Source organism: Pelophylax lessonae, assembly GCF_965119305.1.
Source record: "Pelophylax lessonae genome assembly, chromosome: 2".
Taxonomy (NCBI): Eukaryota; Metazoa; Chordata; class Amphibia; order Anura; family Ranidae; genus Pelophylax; species Pelophylax lessonae.
This window is the reverse complement of record NC_138769.1, coordinates 163,452,010-163,477,353: the sequence shown is the minus strand read 5'-3', so window position 1 is coordinate 163,477,353 and position 25,344 is coordinate 163,452,010. Positions and strand designations below refer to the sequence as shown.

General features: G+C 41.9%; 1 protein-coding gene across 2 annotated transcripts in view; it reads right to left on the bottom strand.

Moving 5' to 3' along the window:
* Positions 1-20,858, bottom strand: part of METTL27 (methyltransferase like 27) — a 115,278-nt gene extending 94,420 nt beyond the window's left edge. For both annotated transcript variants that reach the window (XM_082245086.1, XM_082245085.1), the window contains exon 1: positions 20,766-20,858. The gene's annotated coding sequence lies outside the window, so the exon portion shown is untranslated. The remainder of the gene's footprint in view (positions 1-20,765) is intronic.
* Between the last annotated feature and the right edge of the window lie 4,486 nt (positions 20,859-25,344).

Genomic DNA, 25,344 nt, shown 5'->3' with positions numbered 1-25,344 from the left:
TTTAGGTCTGGAGAGATGTTTAGACAGTCCATCACCTTTACCCTCAGCTTTTTTAGCAAATATTTACAAAAATGTGAGGGGTGTACTCACTTTTGTAAGATACTGTATATATTAGCATGAAAAGAGCTTTACTGGAGCATTTCAGTCCCTGGTAGTGCAACTGAAGCAAACAATGAAGTATGGGTGGCAAGGCACTGTAAACAGGGATCTCCAGGATAAAGTTGTGGATAGGCATAAGTCAGGAGATAGATAAAAACAATGTGAAAGGCTTTATCATTATCAATGCCTAGAAGCACAGTGAAATCTACTATTAAGAAGTGGAAGGTATTTGGTATAACACAGACCCCTCCCTGGATCAGGACATTTCTCCAAACTGGATGAAAAAGCCAGGAGGAAAGTGGTCAGAGAGGTTAACAAAAGGCCTACAGCAACTCTGAAGCAGTTTCAGGAATTTATGACAAAGAGTGGTCATTGTGTGCATCTGACAAAAATATCACAAATTCACTCTGTGCCTTGTGCATTACATACTCCTGACCCTTTCACTCTGTGCATTACATATCCCCCAAATCTGCACTCTGTGTGTTATTTACGCTTGACCTCTGCTTGCTGTGTGTTACATATTCTTGACCCCTACACTCTGTGAGTTATGTACTCCTGATCCTTGCACACTTTGCATTACATACTGCTGACCCATGCACTCAGTGATTTATGTACTCCTAAACCTGTCACTGACAGCAGAACTCTGAGTTATGTACCCCTAACCCTTGCACATTACACAACCCTGACAACTGCACTCCGTGTCTTACAGAGTGCTACACTATATTCTGACCAGAGTGTTCCATGTCTCAACAGTTGCTGGTCACAGTTCCTGACTATTTTAAGGATGTTCTTCTTTAAAGATAAAATCCCTCTGTATATTTTCAGTGTGCATAAAAGCACGTTTAATGGAAATGTTTCATTTCTTAAAAATGAGTGTGCTGAGGTTTATACATGCCCATCAGACTCTTGCTTGTGGCACAGATATCAAAACATATTGAATGGGTACAAGAAAGGCTTGGGTTTTACTTACCCATGCCCCTTTAAGTCCTTTCCACTTAATGCAGTTTGGCAACACCCACTGTTTGCTGTGGCTCACTTCATGCACTACATTATTACTCTTCTTGGGGTGCCCAGAAGTGTCCCAGGTCTTTTACAATCCTAGCAACGTCCCTGAGGTTGTCTCTCTAACAGCAAGGTAGATACAGCGCCTTGAAAAAGTATTCATACCCCTTGAAATTTTCCACATTTTGTCATGTTACAACCAAAAACTTAAATGTATTTTATTGGGATTTTATGTGATAGACCAACACAAAGTGGCACATAATTGTAAAGTGGAAGGAAAATGATAAATGTTTTTCAACATTTTTTACAAATAAATATCTGAAAAAAGTGTGGCACGAATTTGTATTGAGCCTAGAGATGCATCGAAATTTAGGGCGCCGAAACATGTTTAGATCAATACTTTGTAGAACCACCTTTCGCTGCAAACCTTTTTGGGTATGTCTCTACCAGGTTTGCATATCTGGAGAGTGAACTTTTGTGCCCATTTTTCTTTGCAAAATAGCTCAAGCTCTGTCAGTTTTGATGGAGAGCGTCTGTGAACAGCAGTTTTCAAATCTTGACACAGGCTCTCAACTGGATTTAGGTCTGGACTTTGACTGGGCCATTCTAACACATGAATATGCTTTGATCTAAACCATTCCATTATAGCTCTGGATGAATGTTTAGGGTCGTTGTCCTGCTGGAAAGTAAATCTTGGACCCAGTCCCAAGACTTTTGCAGACTCTAACAGGATTTCTTCTAAGATTGCCCTGTATTTGGCTCCACCCATCTTACCATCAACTCTGACCAGCTTTCCTGTCCCTGCTGAAGAAAAGCATCCCCGCAACATGATGCTGCCACCACCATGTTTTACGGTGGGGATGGTGTGTTCAGGGTGATGTGCAATGTTAGTTTTCCGCCACACATAGCGCTTTGCTTTTAGGCCAAAAAGTCAATTTTGGTCTCATCTGACCAGAGCTCCTTCTTCCACATATTGGTCCCTCACATGGATTCTCGCAAACTGCAAACCGGACTTCTTATGGATTTTTTTCAACAATGGCTTTCCTCCTGCCACTCTTCCATAAAGGCCAGATTTTGAGTGCACGACTAATAGTTGTCCTGTGGACAGATTCTCCCACCTGAGTTGTGGATCTCTGCAGCTGCTCCAGAGTTACCATGGGCCTCTTGGCTTCTTCTTTGATTAATGCTCTCCTTGCCCGGCCTGTCAGTTTAGGTGGACAGCCATGTCTTGGTAGGTTTGCAGTTGTGCCATACTCTTTCCATTTTTGGATGATGGATTGAACAGTGCTCCGTGAGATGTTCAAAGCTTGGGATATTTTTTAGAACCTAACTCTGCTTTAAACTTCTCCACAACTTTATCCCTGACCTGTCTGGTGTGTTCCTTGGCCTTTATGATGCTGTTTGTTCACTAAGGTTCTCTGAGGGCTTCACAGAACAGCTGTATTTATACTGAGATTAAATTACACACTGGTGGACTCTATTTACTAATTAGGTGACTTCTGAAGGCAATTGGTCCTGCTAGATGTTGGTTAGGGATCTCATAGTAAAAGGGGGCTGAAAACAAATGCATGTCACACTTTTCAGATCTTTATTTGTAAAAAAATTTGAAAACCCATATCATTCTTCCACTTCACAAATATGTGCCACTTTGTGTTGGTCTATCACAAAAATCCCCTACAAATTAATTTACGTTTTTGGTTGTAACATGACAAAATGTTGAAAATTTCAAGGGGCATGAATACTTTTTCAAGGCACTGTAGAAGTAAAAATGCTTTCTTAAAGAAGAAGTAAACCCTCCTCTGACACTTTTACCTATAGGTAAGCCTATGATAAGGCTTACCTATAGGTACTGTAAATATCTCCTAAACATGTACCGTTTAGGAGATATTTACCTTACATGCAGCCAGTGACGTCACTGGCGCATGCGCTCTGAAGGAACAGCCGCTGGTGCCGTTCCTTCAGAGTCCCGTGCCGTGACCGTCGGCTCCCATGCGCGTGCGCGGGAGTGACGCCACCGCGGCTCCGGCCAATCAAAACGCAAAAAAACTAGTGGTGTGTATGAGGCTTAAGATACAACAAGCTATTAATGAACACAAAGTTGCATTCATTTATGTCTTTAAAGTGCACTTTAAATGGAGATTTCCACTTAAGGTGTTACTAAACCCAGGACCCTGCATTCACTATATCTCATCTCCCGCAGTACAAAGAACATGGAAATGCAATTATTTTAGTAAATATAAACGGCTAAATACCTTTTCTAATCAGCAGTTAGAGCAGTCCTGTGACTTCTATCAGTGCCTGGGTAAAGCTTGGAGGAGGATATTTCATTCTCCTCTGACTGTCCTATGAGGCTGCAGGACCCCTGACTCTGAACAGTGCTGATTCGCCCTGTGCTGATCACATGCACCCTCCCAAGAAAAAAAAAAAACACTCTAGCAATACACACCAAACTGAGCATGTGCAGCTTGTCCCCTAGCCTCTGTTCCATAAGGAGATGGTTTGGGGACTGTGGAAGAAGGGGAGGATCAGAGAAGACCGGATCAAGCAGCCTTTTTACACAATGCAGAGGATTAACCCCTTAGGTTCCACAGTGAGTATAACAAGCATGCTTTACTGCATATAGAGACTGATTTTACTGTTGTGGGTTTAGTAACACTTTAAGTACATACTACCAATTGATATCAAGCTCTAGCAAAAAGGGTTTCCACTTTTTTTTTTTAAGGAAACCCCTTTAAATCATACAGCTTGGCAGAAAAAAAAATGTCATTAATGCATAATTATTCTATACAATCTTGCAGGCTGAATGCTTTTGTAACCTTTGGAACCACATATACTCATGATTGGCTCTAGTGATCATATCATAATAGAATGTTATTATAAACTTAGGAGTTAAACACACAGATCTCATGAAGCAGACTTACACGGCTCTTAAGTTCAGACTACAGGCCCCATCAACGATTAATTTGTATATCTGCCAAGCTAGCATCACAATGATTGATTTTTCTTGGTGTTTTAAACATGACCATTAAAGGGCCACTCCACATGCATGGGGAGTGGGGTAGGTTTAAAAGGATCATTTAATCACTCTCATCTGCATGCTATAATTCCATTGTTTTAAAGTTTGAAATCTTTTGAGACCCATCAACTTGGCTCTATCTCAGGTTGTGCTAATTGTCAGCCCCACACAATCAGTGGAAAATTTCCAGCATCCAAACACTGGAGGCAAAAGCTAACAGGTCAAATAAGCCACATAACTTACAATTTATAGCGGTCTGTTTATCTGGAAATGAAATACTCAAAAAGGGATAATGTGTCCCACATTGTAAAAATTTAATGGAGTCCTATGTTTATTATAGTTATGCAATGCCTTTCCAACCTCAAATTTCCTTATATTTTATAGTATAGGGCATAGTATTTCCATCACTATTAAAGTGTTCCAAGGCATTAACATACCATTGTGGAAATCTGCTAATTTCAGTTACATACGTTACATAGCATAACACTACTGTAATGTCAGAACTAGAAAACTATTTGTGACAAAAACATTTCCTTAAATGTTACAGTATGACAATTAAGGCACATTCAGCTCAGAGTTGCAGGCAGGCGGCCCATAGAAGAGAATGCACATGCAGTGGCTGCATGGACACAATCACATTTCAAAGTTTGTCATGTGGACAGGAGCGGATGCACGAGTCCGAGCGCATAGTGTTTGGATCCGTGCACCCGCTCCTGCCCGCATGTCAGACTTTAACACGCGATTCTGTCTGCGAAGCCGATGCATGTGCATCCACTTCTATGGGCTGCCTGCAAACAGGTGGATGCACACAGAGAGTGGAAACTGGAAAACAGAGGATCACTTTACTGCAATGACATTAAAGCAGAGTTCCACCCTGAAAAAAACATTTTAGATAAAAATACCCCCGGGACAGTCAGGGCTAGAGCATGTAAGCCACGATAGCCTCTGAACTGTCCCCTGTTTCACTTACCTTTTAGAAAAAATACTTACCTTGAAAATGTCTTGTCCAGCGCTGCCATCTCAGGTGTGGGCAGCTGAAGCCGGACTGTCCTATTCGGTGACGTCAGAGTCCAAGAATGCCCTGCTCGTCACTTCCGGTGCAGGCGCGTCATCCCTTCTTCTGGGCAGGGAATGAGGCGCCTGCACCGGAAGTGACGAGCAGGGCCGGTGCAGGCGCATTGACTCCTGGGATCAATGACATTCATCTCCCAGGAGTCAATGCAAGGAGGAAGTGACGGCGCATGGCCGCAGAGGGAGGAAGAGGAAGGAAGGTAAGTATATTTTCTTTAAAAACAGGGTAAGTGAATCAAAAAAAAAATTTTAATTATTCAATTCTTTTTCAGGTCATTTAGAGCAAGCGAACGGGGAAAAGTTGATTTTGAGGGTGGAACTTCGCTTTAAGAAAAATCTCCCAATAGGGGGGCTCAGACTGAAGTAATAACTTTAAAGATAGTAACTCTTCAAAAATCCAAAACAAATAAAAGGGCTTTAGATGCAATGCTACTTTAGCCTTTGGATGCAAGGGCTCTCAACTTTTTAGGGTCAAGTTCATTTCATGTTGGGAGGTTATGCTGATATAGCTTGGGACTACTGACATTCCAGCTTGTTTTTTTTTAATTTATATTATTTCTGTAGCCTATACTGTAGTTCTGTAAGCATATATTTCCTTTTCCCTGACTGGTAAACTTTGTAGTTTATTTATCCTGCTCTTTCCATAATTTCAAAGGAACCTTGCTACTTTTCTACGAATTTACTCTCAACTGTGAGGACTAGTACCAGCACTCTATCCTCAGGGTTGTAGGTCCGGGTCTTGGCACCCCCCGATTATAAACCCTTCTCTGGACCTCCTGGGCTTGCTCCATATCTTCCCGTACAAGCGGCATGACAGCCGCAATTCTATCGTGAGATATGCTCGATAACGCTCTCTTCCACGTTTATTTTGTGACATATAGCAATCCCCTGGGATGTCTACCAAACAGTAGTTCAAAATTGGAGTAACCTGAAGATGCCTGAGGTACCTCTCATATAGCAAACATGAGGTAAGGCAGCAAAAAATCCCAAATTTCTCCCAACTTTTTCCACCGCCTTTTTTAACATGCTTGAGAGCATCTTGTTAAATCTCTCCACAGGACCATCAGTTTGAGGGTGGTACGGAGTAGGGAGATTTTGTACAACTTACACAATTCTTTAGTGACTCTGGACATAAATGATGTGCCTTGATATGTTGTTATCTCTTTTGGAATACCAACACGACTAAATACCTGGAAAGGCTCTTTGGCAATAGCCTTAGCTGAGGTATTACGCAAGGGAATGGCTTCAGGATACTGAGTGGCATTGTCCAGTATTATCAGTATGTGTTAATGGCCCCTGGTAGACTATACTACTGTTCCCACCAGATCCATGGCATTTCTTTCAATTATTCAAGGCACTTCAATTATCCGTAACAGTACCAGCAGGCTGCGAAAATGGGGCAATGGAGCAGAATACTGACACTCTAGGCATGACTCACAATAGTCTTTGACATCTGCATGTAACCCAAGCCAAAATAATCTCTGGGTTATTCTCTCCTTGATCTTCTCTATACCCAGGTTTCCACCCATATGACCATGGGCTAAATCTAATACCATCTGGCGATAGGGTTTGGGGACCACTAGCTGCTTTACCTCCTCTTCCTCTTGCTTTACCACTTGATATAGCATGTTATTTCTAGGAGCCACGTAGGTAAAAAGACACATCTACATTAGGTTCATAAGGTTCCCCATCAATCATTTTAATGTTTTCTATGGCTCTATGGAGTGTGGAGTATCTTAGTTGTTCCATACAAAAATCATCTTCCCTGACTTCTAAGTCAGGCACGACATTCTGTCCACTCTCATTATTAGAGTCAGAGATAATTTCTTGTTCAGTATCCTCAAGTTGGGGACTGGATTCCAGCTTCTCCTGCTCTCCAGCCATTACAGAAAAAGGAAAAGGATCTACCTGTTCCTTGGACACTCCAACACTTTCAACTTTGCATTTAAAAGGGTTTTGAGTGAGTTCTGGTGACAAGGGGAGCTCTGTCCTTCTGACTCATTTTCTTTTCCTACAAACTCCAAATGTGTGCAAAATATCTCCCCACTAAGGCTTTAGAACGCAGTAAGGGTACCACTCCCACTGAATGTGTCACGGTGCTCCAAGGGGTATCAATCTCATCCACAGCAGTCTGGTAGTCACATGTGTCACCATGTATTCAAAAAAAACCAATAGTGCTAGGGTGTAACTTTGTAGGGTTTGTCAAAATCACCTTTGAATAATGTCACAACACTATCTGAATCTAGCAGAGCAGTAACTGGCTTTCCATCAACTGAAATCACACACATTTGTTTTTCTATGGGTTCCTGACATGATGCATTACACACCACCTGTGCAAAAAGAGACATTTTTTTCAAATAAGCATTATCACATTGCATTGGTTCATCATTTAGTGAACAGTTAACAGCAATATGACCTAAAGCATGGCAATGATAACATTTCATGTGTTCTGTACCCAGTCCTCTAAATGGCCTATGACCTATCTATTTACTTGGGGTAACATCTTTCACATTTTACAAAAAATGTGGGGTAAATATTGTTTTTTTTTTGTTTTTTTTTAATTCATTAAAGTGTATTTTTTCCAAAAGAATTGCATTTGCAAAACCGCTGCACAAATATTGTGTGACATAAAAAAATTGCAACAATCACCATTTTATTCCCTAGGGTCCCTGCTAAAAGAAAATGTATAATTTTTGGGAGTTCTTAGTAGTTTTCTAGCAGATTTTTTTTGTAAACAAAAAGTGCCAGAAAAAGCCTGGTAGGCAAGGCTCTTATGTGGCAGTCCAAACCCGGTCACAAATCCAATTACTATGTAATGTAGTTGTCTCAAAAATAAAAAATAAATACTTATTTTGCCTACCTCGAGTCAGCAAAATCCTTGATTTGTGTTTTACATACTCTCATTTCAGACTGCAGCTAAAATTGTGAGGATTTTTTGCAGCATAGTCAGCTCTGCCAATCCAGAAATTTCTGTTCGCCCGCTGAATGCACAGTTATTATGTGGTTGAGGAGCAGGGCCGGGAAGCCGAATGCTGCGTCCCTAACAACGGATGAGTCATCAGCTGTTAGCGGGCTTCCCCACTGACAGCTAAAAGAAAAAAAAAATGGCGGTATAAAAAAAAAAGTCCTTTATTGAAAAAATAAAAAAACAATGTCCCCTGATGTAGATTTATAATCAATCACAATGCCCGCTGCACCGACTGACCCGGAAAAAAAACCAGGAGACAGATGGGTTGGCTGTAGAAACTGTCAATGTGAAAAAGGGACTGAAAGCTGCTATCAAATAATATGATGGTCCCACTTGAATTATTCACAGTGATCAGCAAACAAATGCACTAGACTGGGATCTGTATACGGCTGGTCTTGGTGTGTCCATATCGGAAAAGACCAAAGTCACAGTCTGATCAGACAAACATTGAGCAGGTCAGCAGAAGGTAAAGAGCAGCAGGTATTAAGCAGCAGTGAGAGCAAGCAGGTTTAATATATAATGCACGGTCTGAGAGACAGATATGGCATAAGCAGTTAGGGAGCGGAGGAAATAGGCAAAGAACAGGTACTTATAAACAGGTTAGTCTCAGTCCATGACAACGCCACCTCTAGGCTCCATGTAGCACGTTGTATACTCACAGGTTGTAGCCAAATCTCATGCTGTATGTGGAGTGTGTATGCCAAACCTGATAGCTGAGTTCTCATGATCTAATTCAAATATGCCGCCCCAGCAGGTGTCCACAGAGCCCAGCAATGCTGCAACAGATGATTGCTGCACTCCGCCAGTACAAGCGCACATCCGCCTCAATCCAGGATCCCGTGACAGCCTCCCATGTGAGAAGATAATGTGGCGTGTGACTGGCGCACACCTACATGACGTCATTGCGTTTTACCAGAAACCCAGCTTCTTCAGGACATAACGTCCCCTAGCTGGAACGTGCTTAAATACCCCTTTAAGCCCAGCTTGTCTATATATTTAAAGGGGACATGTATCATTATGCACAAAGTATCAAAGTTAAAACTTCTATTCCAATTAGTCACCAAACATTCATATTTGGTAGATGGGCTTGTGCATCCCCTAGCCACGGACAGATGTGGTCTAAATATAAAGTAGAGATAACAGTTCAGGAAGATTTTCTTCCCAGGCTAATCTTCAATGTTAATTATAATTAAAAGTAAAAAATAAAAAAGTCACCAGTCCAGAAACACTGATAAAATTAAGTTCTTTGTTTAGGCCATTGGGTGCAAGAGTATTTAATTTATAAATCCAAAATGTTAACTTTTTTAAAAGGATTTTATCAAAGTCACCGCGTCTATTGCTCAATTTAAGGGAAAAAATGCCCTTTACTTTCAAGACAGTGGTGCTGACTTGTTGAAATTGAAGAAAGTGCTGTGCTAAGGGACTGTCTGGTTCTTTTTTTTTTTTTTATATATCCCTGAGGTGCTCACCAATGTGGATACGTAGTTGGCGCATAGTTTTACCTATGTAAAATGTATTGCATGGACATTGTATACTATAGAGTAGTGGCACAGTTAATCAAACTTTTAATAGAATAAACATCCAAACTATCCACATTGGTGAATACCCCAGTTCGCTCGACAAATATACAGATTTGGCAATGGCCACAAGGGACCATCCCCAATGTCCTAGGGAATGAAGATAGCCATGAATTGTTCAAAAGATGCGTATATTCTTATTGCGTAAGCATATCGGATAGGTTCTGGGCCCGACGAGCAACCATATGGGAGAACGCACCTACGATTTTAGATAGCAGGGGGCATTGATGTAATATATGCCAGTGTTGCATCAGAACCTCCTTTACTTTACCCCACTGCGCCCCATACTGTGTGATGAATCTTGGTCCATGGGCTTCTTCCTGCTCAGGAGCACATATTGGCTTATTTGTCAGTATAGTAGACCTCTCTCTACTCAAAGCTTTTTCTTTGTTTTTTTTTTAGAATTTTATGGGTATAACCTCTTTCCCTAAATCTATCATGCATTGCATGTGCTTCTTTGGTAAAATCCATTTTATTAGTGCAATTTCTTCGAATTCAAAGAAATTGACCTGTAGGGATACCCTGAATCAGAGCCTAGGGGTGAAAGATGTCTACTCGCAATAAAGTGTTCGTGGCAGTGGGCTTACGGTACGTTGAAGCCACCAGTTTCTTATCTTCCTTGTTGAACTGGAGGTCCATAAAGGGAATTGCAACAAGATCCAAAACTATATGCGAGTTTCATGTCATGATCATTCAGATTCAGCTTATTAATAAACTCATGCAATTCCTCTTCCCGGCCCCTCCAGACCACCAGGATATCATCAACGTAGCGTACCCAATAGGCCACCGACTTTGCAAAGGATTTCAATTTATATACAACTGTTTCTTCCCACATGCCCAAATGGAGGCATGCGTAAGATAGTGCCCAGGGGGCACCCATGGACGTGCCTGATAGGTTCTGGGCCCGACGAGCAACCATATGGGAGAACGCACCTACGATTTTAGATAGCAGGGGGCATTGATGTAATATATGCCAGTGTTGCATCAGAACCTCCTTTACTTTACCCCACTGCGCCCCATACTGTGTGATGAATCTTGGTCCATGGGCTTCTTCCTGCTCAGGAGCACATATTGGCTTATTTGTCAGTATAGTAGACCTCTCTCTACTCAAAGCTTTTTCTTTGTTTTTTTTTTAGAATTTTATGGGTATAACCTCTTTCCCTAAATCTATCATGCATTGCATGTGCTTCTTTGGTAAAATCCATTTTATTAGTGCAATTTCTTCGAATTCAAAGAAATTGACCTGTAGGGATACCCTGAATCAGAGCCTAGGGGTGAAAGATGTCTACTCGCAATAAAGTGTTCGTGGCAGTGGGCTTACGGTACGTTGAAGCCACCAGTTTCTTATCTTCCTTGTTGAACTGGAGGTCCATAAAGGGAATTGCAACAAGATCCAAAACTATATGCGAGTTTCATGTCATGATCATTCAGATTCAGCTTATTAATAAACTCATGCAATTCCTCTTCCCAGCCCCTCCAGACCACCAGGATATCATCAACGTAGCGTACCCAATAGGCCACCGACTTTGCAAAGGATTTCAATTTATATACAACTGTTTCTTCCCACATGCCCAAATGGAGGCATGCGTAAGATAGTGCCCAGGGGGCACCCATGGACGTGCCTGATATCTGTTGATAATTGGTCCCATCAAATTGGAAGAAATTGTTATCCAACGCAAAGCTTGAAAGATCTAAAATAAATTTGTTCTGGTGGGCCATCTCCGGAAAGCACTTATAGAAAAAGTACTTCACAGCTTTTAGTCCCCATAAGTGAGATATTGACGTATATAACGTTCAATGTCAATACCCACCAGAATCCAATCATCGTCAATCACAAAGTCATCCAATTTGCTAAGTACATCCTTAGTGTCCCAAACAAACGATTTTAGTGAAGGCACCATCGTTTTTAGCAACTCATCCACATATCTGCCAACCCTTTCAAGGGGGCCATTTATTGCAGATACAATTGGCCACCCTAGAGGGTTATTGAAATCCTTATGCATAGGATCACATATAGAACTGGGATAATATACTCCTGAACTTTCAAAAAATGAAGCAATTTTTTAGTAAGAAGTGCTGCCTCTTGAGCCATATGAAGCTTCAAATTGAGTTCATCCACTGATGATTTGTAGGGAGAAGACCTGAATTTAGAATAGGCGTCTTTGTTACCAAGTTATCTTTTTACTTCTTTTAGTTAATTGTCCTCCTACATAATAACTACATTCCCTCCTTTGCCCATAGCTTTTTTTAAGTTCATGCAGAGCCAACCTCTCAGTTCTAGAAAGATTATCTAATCCTTTATATTCCCAATCAATTTTTTTGAGGTCATATTTCACCTGCTCAAGGAACTGATGTGTCCACCTATTTTTAGAAAGGGGGATCATTTTCTTAGATTAGATATTCAAGTCAACCTTTCTCAGGGTAAGGGTGTCTTCATCATCCACAGGGCCCTCATCCAGAATCCCTTCATCCAAAAGGACCAGGCGATCATTCAATGCTTGATGATCTTCCCCAGATAGAGGTATTGGCATTGTTCGATCCTTAATCCTCTGCTCATGTAGATGACAAAATAGAACCTTACGTAGGAACAGGTGGACATCTTTATATACCTCAAACTCTTCCATATTATTTTTAGGGGAAAAGGATAAGCCTTTGTTAAGTAAAGATAAAATATGTCTTATGGGGAAACGTAGACATGTTTGCAACTTTATTATCAATCTCTGAGGATAACACATCATTATTTAAATCTTCTTGATTCCTGGTTCTGTTTCTACGATCTATCCCTATTTTTTCCTGGTTCTTTTAGGGTTCCTTTTCCCATTTTGATTATTCCTGGTCTTTCTTGGGAACTTCTCAGTGGGGAAGAAGGACTTTTTCTGCCTTGGTCTAAAAAGCCCGCAGTGCGTGTAGCCCCCTCATTATCTGGATCGCTATGGCTAGCCTCAATCTCTGACTGGGAGGTTGATCTGAATTATTGACCTCTAGAGAGATTTCTGCCCCCTTGAAAAGATGGATCAAATATTTATTTTGCCAATCCAATAGATCCCTTTTAAATTTGGCTTGCTTCGTGAGTTTTTCTAATTACTAATTACCGTTTACCAAAGTCATTTTGCCTGGTAAATTCTTCATAATCCTTCAATGGATCTAAACTTAAAATGCTCTGGTCAATCTCTCCCTTAAGGTGCTCCAGATGCGCCACTTTGCAGGCAGACTAAGGGGACCCCCCCCCACATACTATATTTAAATACATTTTTCATTTTTATTGTTTCACTTTAAAGCTCTTTAAAATCACAGCTCCTTTAAAAACAATCACTTTTTTAAAATATGTTTACAATGAGACATGTCCTTCAGGACTGTACCCAGGCCCCCACACCCTTTTTATGGTCAATAACTTGCATGTAAGCCTTCAAAATGGGGACTTTTGATTTTTAATGTTCGGGTCTCATAGACTTTAATGGAGTTTGCGGTTTGGGGCAAAACTTTTTCCCTGTTCAGGAGTTCTGATGCAAAACGAACTGGGGGGTGTTCGGTCCATCTCTAATCTGCAGTGACAATGCTGATAGCTACTCCTCCTGCGACATCTTCTCATCCCAATGTAGTGAAAGCAAACACAGCCTGCATGAGGGACAATGCTGCTTTGAATTCAGTAGCAGTGAAGCAGCGTTGTCCCCTGCCATCACAGGGAGCTGCATGAGGCAGACTTCACTGGCAGGATTAAGAGAGACTAAGGGACAACTGTAAGTGTAGACGCAGCTACAATTAAGTTCTGTGACACATTTTGTAATGTGAGGCCAAAGTCCAACTTCAGAAGTTATCTGTGAACTCTCTCTGGGGACTTGACTCAAATTACCAAATCAAAAGGGTCAGCATGACAGCTCAGCAACGAAGCCTCCATGCTTCTTTCTGTTTTATAAAATGCACAATGATTGAAGCCATTCTATGACAAATGAGGAAGGGCTGCAATTATTAAAGTGTCAAGAACATGGCAAGAGAGTGTCCACTGGCATCCTCCACACAAATAGCACTTTCACCAGACACAAAGCAATCAACACAGCCTGGAGCAAGAGACTAATGAAGGTAAATGAGCTGCCACAGAGCAAGAAATGGTCCAATGTCATAACTTGGAATCTTTTAGGTAATGCCATCATACCAAATTTCAAGACTGTCCTGGTATGTGGACTTTTTAATATGTTTCTGTAAATGAAGCAAAAATACTTTTCATACTATATAAACTGGTGTTTGAGGTTATGTGGCACATTCCAGGACACCTCAGCATTTTATACTGTGATTACATATTCTGGACAAGGCCAAAACACTGTCCTGTACACACCATTAACCTCAATGTCCTAATACCATGATGGAGCCTTCTACTCGATTGTGTGACAAGCAAAACATGAAAAGCGAGAGGGTTTGGCAGAGGAGTATGCTTGCTTTATTATCCAAAAGACAAAACAAGTGATTTTTTTTTATACAAGTTTGGCTAAAGAACATTTGTTTCAAGGCTGTTATGTACAATGTCGATTTATATAATAAAAAACAGACAAGAAAATATGCGCCTTGGCGTAGAATGAGAGTTACAGGCCAAAGAGAGACACATAGATTGTGCCTGTTTTCATATATCATAAAATAACGCAGCAAGTGAAAAACAGACCCAAACTAGACTGGAGGACATTTTTGGAAAAATTTACAATGTTGGCTCGCAAAACAGAACTCTGCCAATATCTACGTTTCTGGCATTTAAAAAAATAAATAAAAATGGTGTCCCTTTTTTCAGCCAAGGAAGGCTGTTTATGATCTTCATTTTGTACAAAAAGATAATCCAATTTTCTATATATATATATATATATATATATATATATATATATATATATATATATATACATACATACACACACAAACACACACACACACACACACACACACAGTGCCTTGAAATTGTACACATTTTGTCATGTTACAACCAAAATGTATTTTTTGTGTGGATTTTATGTGATAGGCGACACAAAGTGGCATACAATTGTGAAGTGGAAGGAAAATGATGAAAGATTTTCAGAATTTTTTACAAATAAATATGTGAAAAGTGGGGCGTGCATTTATATTCAGCCCCCTTTAAGCTACCTTTAACTAAAAGCTAGTGGAACCAATTGCCTTCAGAAGTCACCTAATTAATAAATAGAATCCACCTGTGTGTAATTTAATCTCTGTATAAAACACAGCTGTTCTGTGAATCCCTCAGAGGTTTGTTAGAGAACCTTAGTGAACAAACCGCATCATGAAGGCCAAGGAACACACCAGACAGGTCAGGGATAAAGTTGTGGAGAAGTTTAAAGAAGGCTTAGGTTATAAAAAAAAAAATTCCAAGCTTTAAACATCTTACGGTGATGTTCAATCCATCATCTAAAAATAGAAAGAGAATGGCACAACTGCAAACCTACCAAGACATGGTAGTCCACCTAAACTGACAGGCTGGGCAAGGACAGCATTCATCAGAGAGCCAAGAGGCCAATGGTAACTCTGGAGGAGCTGCAGAGATCCACCGCTCAGGTGGGAGAATCTGTCCACAGGACAACTATTAGTCATGCACTCCACAAATTTGGCCTTTATGGAAGGACAGCAAGAAAAAAGCCATTGTTTAAAGAAAGCTATAAGAAGTCTGGATTGCAGTTTGTGAGAAGCCATGTGGGGGACACAGCAAACATGTGAAAGATGGTGCTCTGGTCAGATGAGACAAAAATCAAACTTTTTTGGCCTAAAGGCAAAACGCTATGTGTGGCAGAAAACTAACACTGCACATCACCCTGAACACATTATCCTCACTGTGAAACATGTCGGTGGCAGCATCATCTGGTGGGGATGCTTTTTTTTAGCAGGGATAGGGAAGCTGGTCAGAGTTGATGGGAAGATGGATGGAGCCAAATACAGGGTAATCTTAGAAGAAAACCTGTTGGAGTTTGCCAAAGACTTGAGATTGGGGAGGAGGTTCACCTTCGAGCTGGAAAATGACCATAAACATACAGCCAGAGCTACAATGGAATGGTTTAAATCAAAGTATATTCATGTGTTAGAATGGCCCAGCCAAATTCCAGACCTAAATCCAATTGAGAATCTATGACAAGGCTTGAAAATTGCTGTTAACAGACGCTCCAATCTGACAGAGCGTGAGCTATTATGTAAAGAAGAATGGGCACAAATTGCACTCTCTAGATGTGCAAAGATGGTAGAGACATATCCAAAAAGACTCTCAGCTGTAATTACAGTCAAAGGTGGTTCTACAAAGTATTGACTCAGGGGGGCTGAATACAAATGCACGCCACACTTTTCACATATTTATTTGTAAAACATTTTGAAAACCACTTATCATTTTCCTTCCACTTCACAATTATGTGCCACTTTGTGTATCACATAAAATCCCAATAAAATACAGTTACGTTTTTGATTGTAACATGACAAAATGTAGAAACTTTCAAGGGGTATGAATACTTTTTCAAAGCACTGCGTGTGTATATCTATATATATATATATATATATATATATATATATATATATATATTTTTTTTTTTTTTATACAGATACATATTGAAATATAGAGAGCAGTTTGATGTGGATTCTGATTTATGGTGTAAGTGTGGGCGGCCCGTCCATTGAGGGCCCCAGCTCGCCACCCCCCCTATCAATGCGTCCGGCCCCCTAATCTACATGCAGGGCGCTGGACGCATGGATTTCAATAGGGGACTTTTTTTTGAAGCACGTGATTACTCTAATAGGCTTCAGAAAAGTGTGGGCTCGGGGCGCAGAGGACTGTGCCCCGAGCCCACCCAGTTGTGTGACAATAGCGAATAAATATTCACTATTGTCACACTGACTCTCCTCCCAGCCAATCAGGAAGAGGGTTGTGAGACCCCTTTCCTGATTGGCTGAAAAGAGAAGCGATCTTACTGGCCAGAGGCCAGGAAGAGGCAGAAGACACATGGTGGCACACGCCACTGGGTGTAAGTACTAGTTCCTACCACCTTTGGGGTATGCTGTGTGAGCTACAGCATGCACATTAACACGCATTAAGTTGCAGTGAATAAAGGAAGAGGCCAGGCAGTAAGTTGGATCTGTTGCTTTACCTAGATTTATTTTAGAGTATTCTCTGCAAAGAAGGAATTGCACAGAAATCCCTGCCTTCAATTTTATAAAACCAACAATGCCAGGATTGTCAATCATCTGGATCCTCTCACTGGTTTCTTATGCTAATCTCCATGTCACTACAGGACATAAGCAGCCTTCAGCCATCCAGACAAATACAGACCGATAATAGGAATAAATGGGGTCATGGTATATTTGTGAGCTAGGCAGTGAACCTGGCTGGAACGTTTTGCTTGCAAAGGTTGTGACAGGGCCACACAGTTAGCAGATAAGAAGGTAAGCATTTATGGTATATATAAACCCCAAAACAAAGATGTAATATATTGCAGCTTACCAGTCTTTAGATGTGGTGGATGCAGTTGTTTTCTTCAGCCTTTTTCTCTTTATTTTCACCTGGTGATCCTGCCAGTAATACAATTCCTGTCATAGGGTGACAACAATTACTCACTCTACTGTATCAGGACACCAAAAACAGGTCAGAACTGCAGAATACAATGTCCAGGCGGAGGTTAAGGGGATTTCTCTATCCACCTCATTTGGGAATGGCTGAACGAAAAAAGAAACTATGTCTGGCCAGCTTTATAGTTTCTCTTCCACAGTGGCAGATGGAGATGAATGGCATGGCAACGCAAGCAGACCCATGATACGTAGCTTTGTGTGTGAAGCCATACCTGAATATGTATTTCTTATTTTTGCATTAGGGTGTGCACTTCAAAGCTCAAACACACACAGTATCTCACAAAAGTGAGTACACCCCTCACATTTTTGTAGATAGAGCCCAGTCTCTGAAGGGAGGGGATCATGCTCTGCTTCAGTATGTCACAGTACATGTTGGCATTCATGGTTCCCTCAATGACCTGTAGCTCACCAATGCCGGCAGCACTCATGCTGCCCCACCACTATGCTTGACTGTAGGCAAGACACACTTGTCTTTGTACTCCTCACCTTGTTGCCACCACATACGCTTGACACCATCTGAACCAAATAAGTTTATTTTGGTCTCATCAGACCACAGGAAATGGTCCCAGTAACCCATGTCCTTAGTCTGCTTGTCTTCAGCAAACTGTTTGCGGGCTTTCTTGTGCATCATCTTTAGAAGAGGCTGTCTTCTAGGATGACAGCCATGCAGACCAATTTGATGCAGTGTGTGGCGTATGGTCTGAGCCCTGACAGGCTGACTCCTCCTCCCCTTCAACCTCTGCAGCAATGCTGGCAGCACTCATACATCTATTTCCCAAAGACAACCTCTGGATATGACGTTGAGCAAGTGCACTCAACTTCTTTGGTGGACCATGGCGAGGCCTGTTCGGAGTGGAAACTGTCCTGGTAAAAAACTGTATAGTCTTGGCCCCCGTGCTGCAGCTAAGTTTCAGGGTCTTGGCAATCTTCTTGTAGCCTAGGCCATCTTCTGTGTGCATGTGTAAATATACTGACGGTGTCAGTAGAGCAGAGGATGGTGTCATTAGAGCAGATGTTGGTGTCAGTAGGGCAGTGGACGATGTCAGTCGTTTTTATTTTTATTATTTTATTTTTTACATTTTTTTTGTACAATTATTTTTTTAGGAGCCCTGTTAGGGGGCTTTGATGAAATATCAGGGGTCCAAACAGGGTGAATCTGCAACACACCTGGCACACACCTATGTATGTATTGAAGATTAAACATGTGGGGTTGTTTAAATTTTGTGCAACTTTGCATAAAAAAACAACCAGCTTCTAGGTTTGATTGTCAAAAGTTAACTTAGAAGCTGATTGGCTATCATGCACAGCTGTTCCAGACTCTGAGTTCTCCAGTTTTAGTAAATTTCCCCCATGGTCAAAAAAAGATGGACTTTTTTTTAAGGAAGATAAGCGTTTAAAATAGAACTAAAGGAAAAATGTTCCCGTGGCCAGAAAGTCAGAGGAAATCCCTCCCTGGTGTCCCTATAGAAAGATTTCCCCTCTATTCCTTTTCTGCTGACAACCCCAAATTTGGGATTTCTTCCACTTGCAGTAATAAGGCCTCATTCAGATGGGTGCTGACACCTGCAGCTAGGGTTGCCACCTCATCCCTTTAAAACAGAACACATATTAATTACACAGGTTCTGTGGCTGATTAAGGTGGTAATTAAACTCACTTGGAGCCTTCTCTGCATTAAATTAGCCTCAGAACCTGTGTAATTAATTTGTGTTCTGTTTTAAAGGGATGAGGTGGCAACTCTACCTGCAGCCCATGAATGAGCACCTTGTTTATGACAGACACAGCTACTCATCCCAATTTGACAGCCATGTGGGTGAGTGGCTCCAAATGCAACTGTCTGGGTTCTCGGGGCCAGCCTCCCGCATGGCTGTCAAAGTGGGATAAGGGACTGTGTCCATGCAGGCACTACATCCCAATAGATGCGATTTGAAATGCGATTTACCGCAGATCGCACTTCAGAGAGCTAACACAAGTGTAAAGGAGTCCTGAAAGGGAAGTGGTACTTTAATAACTGAAGATCTACACTGATAATATTAAGCCTCATTTCAATATGTTCTCCCTGTGCCTGTGTGGGTGTCCTCCCAGTTCCGGTTTCTTACTACACTGCAAAGACAAGTTCATAGGTTAATTGGCCCTAGTATGTTTATGTGAGACAGGGGCCTTAAGCTGGTCCTACACTAGTAGATTTTCTAATGAACATTTGTATGAATATTCCCACATTACATTCGATGACTTGACGAATGTCATTGCAAAGTAGTTCATACATTTTGTTTGCTTATAACAATCGATTTTGAAAAGAATGTCATTTCCCCAATGCAAACCACATTAAGGCTGGGTTCACACTTGATTCGCATGCAGCTCACAGCAGGGGTCCGGTGCGTCCCTCTTCTCTGTTGCAGGGACGAATCAGGCCTGAATTTTTGCCTGAATTCAGACCTGAAACAAAGCCAAAGACGCACAGGACCCTTGTGCAATTCGCTCCGCAGCTGCTCCGAAGATGTGTGAACCGGTACCATTGAGAGCCGGTCACCGCCTCCTGTCATGCAAATTGCATGCGGGGAAACCCACATCCAATTGGCATAAGCGTGAACCCAGCCTCATGGTAATAAATTTGTTCATTCGAGAAAAAAAAATCTTTTCTGCTCCTTTGAATTTTTTTTTTACTGCTGTTGAAAATGAGCGTTGATTTTACATTTCAAAGATTGAACAAATGTTCCTGAAATGAAAGTTGCAAAATGTATGGCAAGCTTAAGGTGATAAGCTCCTTTACGCCCCCTTACACCGAAGCAACTTGTCATGCAATTTGACAAGTCGCACCCTATTGCCAGCAATGGCACTGTTTGCGGTGCCGCATTGATTTGAAAAAGTAGTTCTTGCACTACTTTTGGCGCTTGTCTTCCAAGTCGCACTGACATGTGGCTTTGAAATTGCACGATTTCAGATGAAGTCACACAATTTCAAAGCCGCAGTCAGTGTGAACGAGGGCGTTGGGCTGGGACTGATGTGGATATACAGTAGGTAAAGCGCTGTGTAAATTGTTCCAGCCGTATAAATACCTGTAATAAATAGATAGGTAGCAAGGAAAAAAGAAGCACTGATTCTAATTCATCCTGCTACAGAGCAGGGCTGCTGGCACCAGGCTACGACTGTGCTGGAGGGATCCCTGGCACAGCTGGCACCGGTGTGAGAGGCCCTGCCATGTGAAGTGTGCTGAATAGCAACACGAAAACAATAGAAACTCTTTGCAATGACCATGATGTGCATGTATACAACTCAACAGCAGGCCTGACTTATAGCAATCAAATGTGTGCTAATGACATCTGACTACAAGCTGCCTTGCACCCCTGCCATCACCCCCAGCAGCAGATACCTACAGCACGCCCTCTTCTGGCATGACAGAGTGACTGTACTTTGCATAACAGACATATTTACAGAGCCTTTTACCTTAGCTGCTGGTCTTAATGCAGGCCTGTGGATTTGTGAGGACTACGCTTCCCAGAATGCACCACGACAAAGGAAATCCTGCCTTACCCTTCAGGTTAGGTCAGGGTGTCTCTGGCATGCTCAGTTCAGGATATTGTTATACTGTACATGCTGTACGACTTGCAGAGGACGAAGCCTGCTATGATCTGTTAGCTTTGCTGCTGAGATTTCCAACACCCTTGAAGAGGAGGAAAAAATGCTGATTTACTGTGCCAGACTCCTCTGACACTTCAACAGATCCTTTCCTCTGTAGCTCAGCCAAACACTTGTTATTGCGTTAAGATTGAAAAAATAATTGAATGCGCAGAAAGAAATATAACAGATATAGTCACATTTTTCAAATGTTTCTTCAGGCTATAAAGAAAAAAATGTGGTAAAAGCATGTCGAAATGACAACAGCGCTCCTATTTTTAACTCTTTTGGGACTGACATGTTTCATCCCCCCTCCTGCCCGTTAGGCCTCATGCACATTGGGCGTTTTTACAGCATCTGTTTTTGGCGTCAGACGTTTTTTTATGAAGCCAGTAAACTCCCCAGCATGTTATCCTATGTGTCCATGCACACACAGGCTGTTAACATTTTCTGGCTGGAAAAACCCCCCCAGAACTAGTGCGTTTTAACCGGTTCCCGACCGGCCGCCGCACTTTTACCGCGGCAATGTGGCTCTGCTGCGCACATCGACGTAAGTCTATGTCGGTCGCGAGCAGGCAGCCAGGGGGCGAGCACACGCCACCGGCGGCGTGCTCCCGCCCCCACTCGGCAGCGGGGAAGCCGATGCAGCGGGCAGGCAGCTCCGATTGCTTTCTTCTCCCTGGAATGATCACAGAGCGCCTGTGATCCTTCTATATAGGATCACAGTTCTCTATGATAATTTCAGAAGCCACGCCCCCCACAGTTAGAATCACTCCCCTAGGCTCACATTTAACCCCTTGATCACCCACAGGGTTAACCCCTTCCCTGCCAGGGTCATTATTACAGTAACAGTTCATTTTTTTAGCACTGATTACTGTAGTAATGTCACTGGTCCCCCCAAAAGTGTCACAAATGACAGTTGGGGGGCAGATCTGTCCGCCGCAATGTTGCAGTCCAGCTGAAAACCACAGATCGCCGCCATTACTTGTAAAAAAAAAACAATAAAAATGACCTAAATCTTTCTTTAGTTAGTAGACGCGATAACTTTTGCGCAAACCAATCAAAATACGCTTATTGCGATTTTTTTTACCAAAAATATGTAGCAGAAAACAAATTGGCCTAAAACGTTAAAACATTTTGATTTAAATTTTTTTTTTAAATGTTATATACCTGTAGCAGAATGTGAAAAAACATTGTTTTTTTTTTTCAGAATTGTCTCTTTTTTTGTTAATAGCACAAAAAATAAAAATCGCAGAGGTGATCAAATACCACCAAAAGAAAGCTCTATTTGTGGGAAAAAAGGACATCAATTTTATTTAAGTACTATTAAGTACAGCGTCGCACGACTGCGCAATTGTCCGTTAAAGTAAAGCAGTGCTGAATCGCAAAATATGGCCTGGTCATTAACCACTTAAGCCCCGGAGGATTTGGCTGCTAAACGACCAGGGGGTATTTTGCGATTCGGCACTGCGTGACTTTAACGGACAATTGCGCGGTCGTGCGACGCTGTACCTAAATGAATTTGGTGTCCTTTTTTTCCCACAAACAGAGCTTTCTTTTGGTGGTATTTGATCACCTGTGCGATTTTTTGATCATGCGCTATAAACAAAAAAAGAGCGTAAATTTTGCAAAAATAGCAATATTTTTCACATTGTTTTATATGAAATTCCCCCCCAAAAAAATGTAAAAATCAAAATTTTTTAACATTTTCGGCCAATTTGTTTTATGCTACCTATGTTTGGTAAAAAAAATCGCAAAAAGCGTACTTTGATTGGTTTGCGCAAAAGTTATCGCGTTTACTAACAAAGGGAAAGATTTTTGTCATTTTTGTTGTTTTTTTTTTTTAACGCGTAATGGCGGCGATCTGCGATTTTTTTTGTGGTACTGCGACATTGTGGTGGACAGATCGGACCCTTGACTGACATTTTTGACACTTTTGGGGTTACCAGTTTCATTTCTACAGTAATCAGTGCTATACATATGCACTGTTACTGTAAAAATACACTGGCAGTGAATGGGGTTAACTTTTTTTTGAAAGGGAGGGGCTATGTGTGTCCCTAGGGGCGTGCTTTCTACTGTGATTGTCTGTGGCTTCAGCTGTATGAACGGTGATCAACGGTTCTACATAGAAGAACCGTATGATCATCAATCATACACAGGGGAGAATGACAGGCAGCTTGTTTACACAAGCCGCCTGACTTTCTCCCTCTCCCCCGCCGATCGCAGAGTGACCGGCGGACATCGGGTCCGCCGGTCACACGCGCGGGGGGGTCCGTGACCACGCGGGAGCGGGAGCGCGCCTCCGGGGACGTGCGCTCGCTCCCTAGACCCTCACAAGCAAGCGACGTAGACCTACGTCAGTTTGCCTGTGAGGGGCTGACCACCGACGTAGATAGTCGTGCGGCGGTCGGCAAGTGGTTAAGGGGGAATTCTGCGTTTATCAAAGTTTTTGAGCCAAAAGTTAAAATACGCTACAGCTGAAAAAAGCTAAAAAATGCTGATAAAAGCTGAAAAACGCTACTGCAAAAAAGCTGAAAAACTCCTTCTACAGTATAGCTACAGCTTTCTACTGACATTTTGATAACTTCCAATGTGCATGAGGCCTTACATTTTTCAGATTCCAGCACTGTGATACCCTGACTAGACAATTACTGGGTCATGCAGTACTGAATTTAATATAATTTTTCTAAGACAGAGCTTCCATTTGGTGGTATTAATTAATCACTGGACTCTTCATTTTTTACTATAGAAAGAAAAAAAACCTGAACATTTAAAAAAAAAAAAACATACATGGTATGTAGGCAGGTAGTGGGTATTGCTGCCCCAGTGGGAAGTTAATGGTTAACTGTACTCCCAAGTATTTTCTTGGGTCCGACCCTCTGGTCTGGTGTACTATAAAAAGGATGAGGGAACAGATCTTGGGAGCCTTGGAGGGGAATCTGCACACACATTCAGAGAGGGATGCTCTGCCTGATTCCGTTGCTGGGGCCTGTAGTTAGGGACTAGGGATGTTAGGAAATGCCTGCACTTTATCATTGTTAATTTATTCTTCAAATAAAATGTTTGAAACTTTGCATTTGCCTGGTCGGAAGTTACTAAAGGGGTGCAATGTGTAAGTAACTGGCACATATAGTATGTAACCGGACCACCCCGAGCAGATATACTACAGCAGGGTGGCCCTCCTGCGCGAAATCATGTACTTGTACGTGATTTCGTGCACTGGGTCTGCGCCGTGTGCATGCACCACCAGCAACCTACTCCAGCTGTAAATGGACACAGCGGGAGCCAATCAGCAGGTCCCGCCCTATGGCACCCAACAAATGTTCTTAGGAGAGGCAGAACAGCGGTCTGCTTATGTAAACTAGGCAGACTGCCGTTCTTGGGAGGGGAAGATGGAGATCTTGTGTTCCTGCTAAGCTGGAACTTGGATCTCTGCCTTCCCGCAGTCAAAGTATCCCCCACACACATAGAAAGCATTCCCTAGGAGCACAATTAACCCTTTGATCGCCTCTGATGTTAATCCCTTCCCTGCCAGTGTCATTAGCTCAGTGACAGTGCATTTCTTTAGCACTGATCACTGAATTGGTTTCACTGGTCCCCAAAAAGTGTCACTTAGCACCAGATTTGTCCGCCGTAATGTCGCAGTCCCACAGAAAATGGCTGATCGCCGCCAATACTAGTAAAAACAATAATAAAAAAAAATTCCATAAATACATCCCATAGTTTGTAGACGCTATAACTTTTGCCCAAACAATATACGCTTATTAGAGGTTTTTTTTTTTTATCAAAAACATGTAGCGGAACATATATATTGGCCTAAGTTGATGAAGAAGTTTGATTTTTTTACATTTTTTTATTGGGTAAGTTTTATAGCATAGAGTAAAAATGATTTTTTTTTTTTTTCTAAATTGTCGGTATTTGGGTACAGCGTCGCACAACTGCGCAATTGTCAGTTAAAGTAATGCAGTGCCATATTGCAAAAAAATGTCCCAGTCATTAAAGAGGGTAGACCTTTGGGGGGCTGAAGAGTTTAAAGCTTGGGTCACTACACACGTTGGGGTATGAAGACACCAGTGTAAGAGTTAATACCGTGTGAAAACACAAGTGGTTACCAAGAGTAACAAAGGTTTCTCTAGCAGCCTGTCATTAAGCATGTACATGTGGCAGGTGAGATCTCCTGCAGTGAGGGAGAGATTGTTGGCACTCCTTTAGCCTCGATCCGTTTCCCAAAGCAATGGGAGCAGATTACACCACAGGGCCCTCATCCTGCACACAGGTATGGAAGAGAAAAAGTTAAGTAAAGTGCATGCATTGAGTCCATCCTAGGTGCATGGTGGCACACCCCATACTGTTACTAGGAGTGAGGTAGCGGGGTGATGTACACTGACCAGGTGGGAAGAGCATTGGC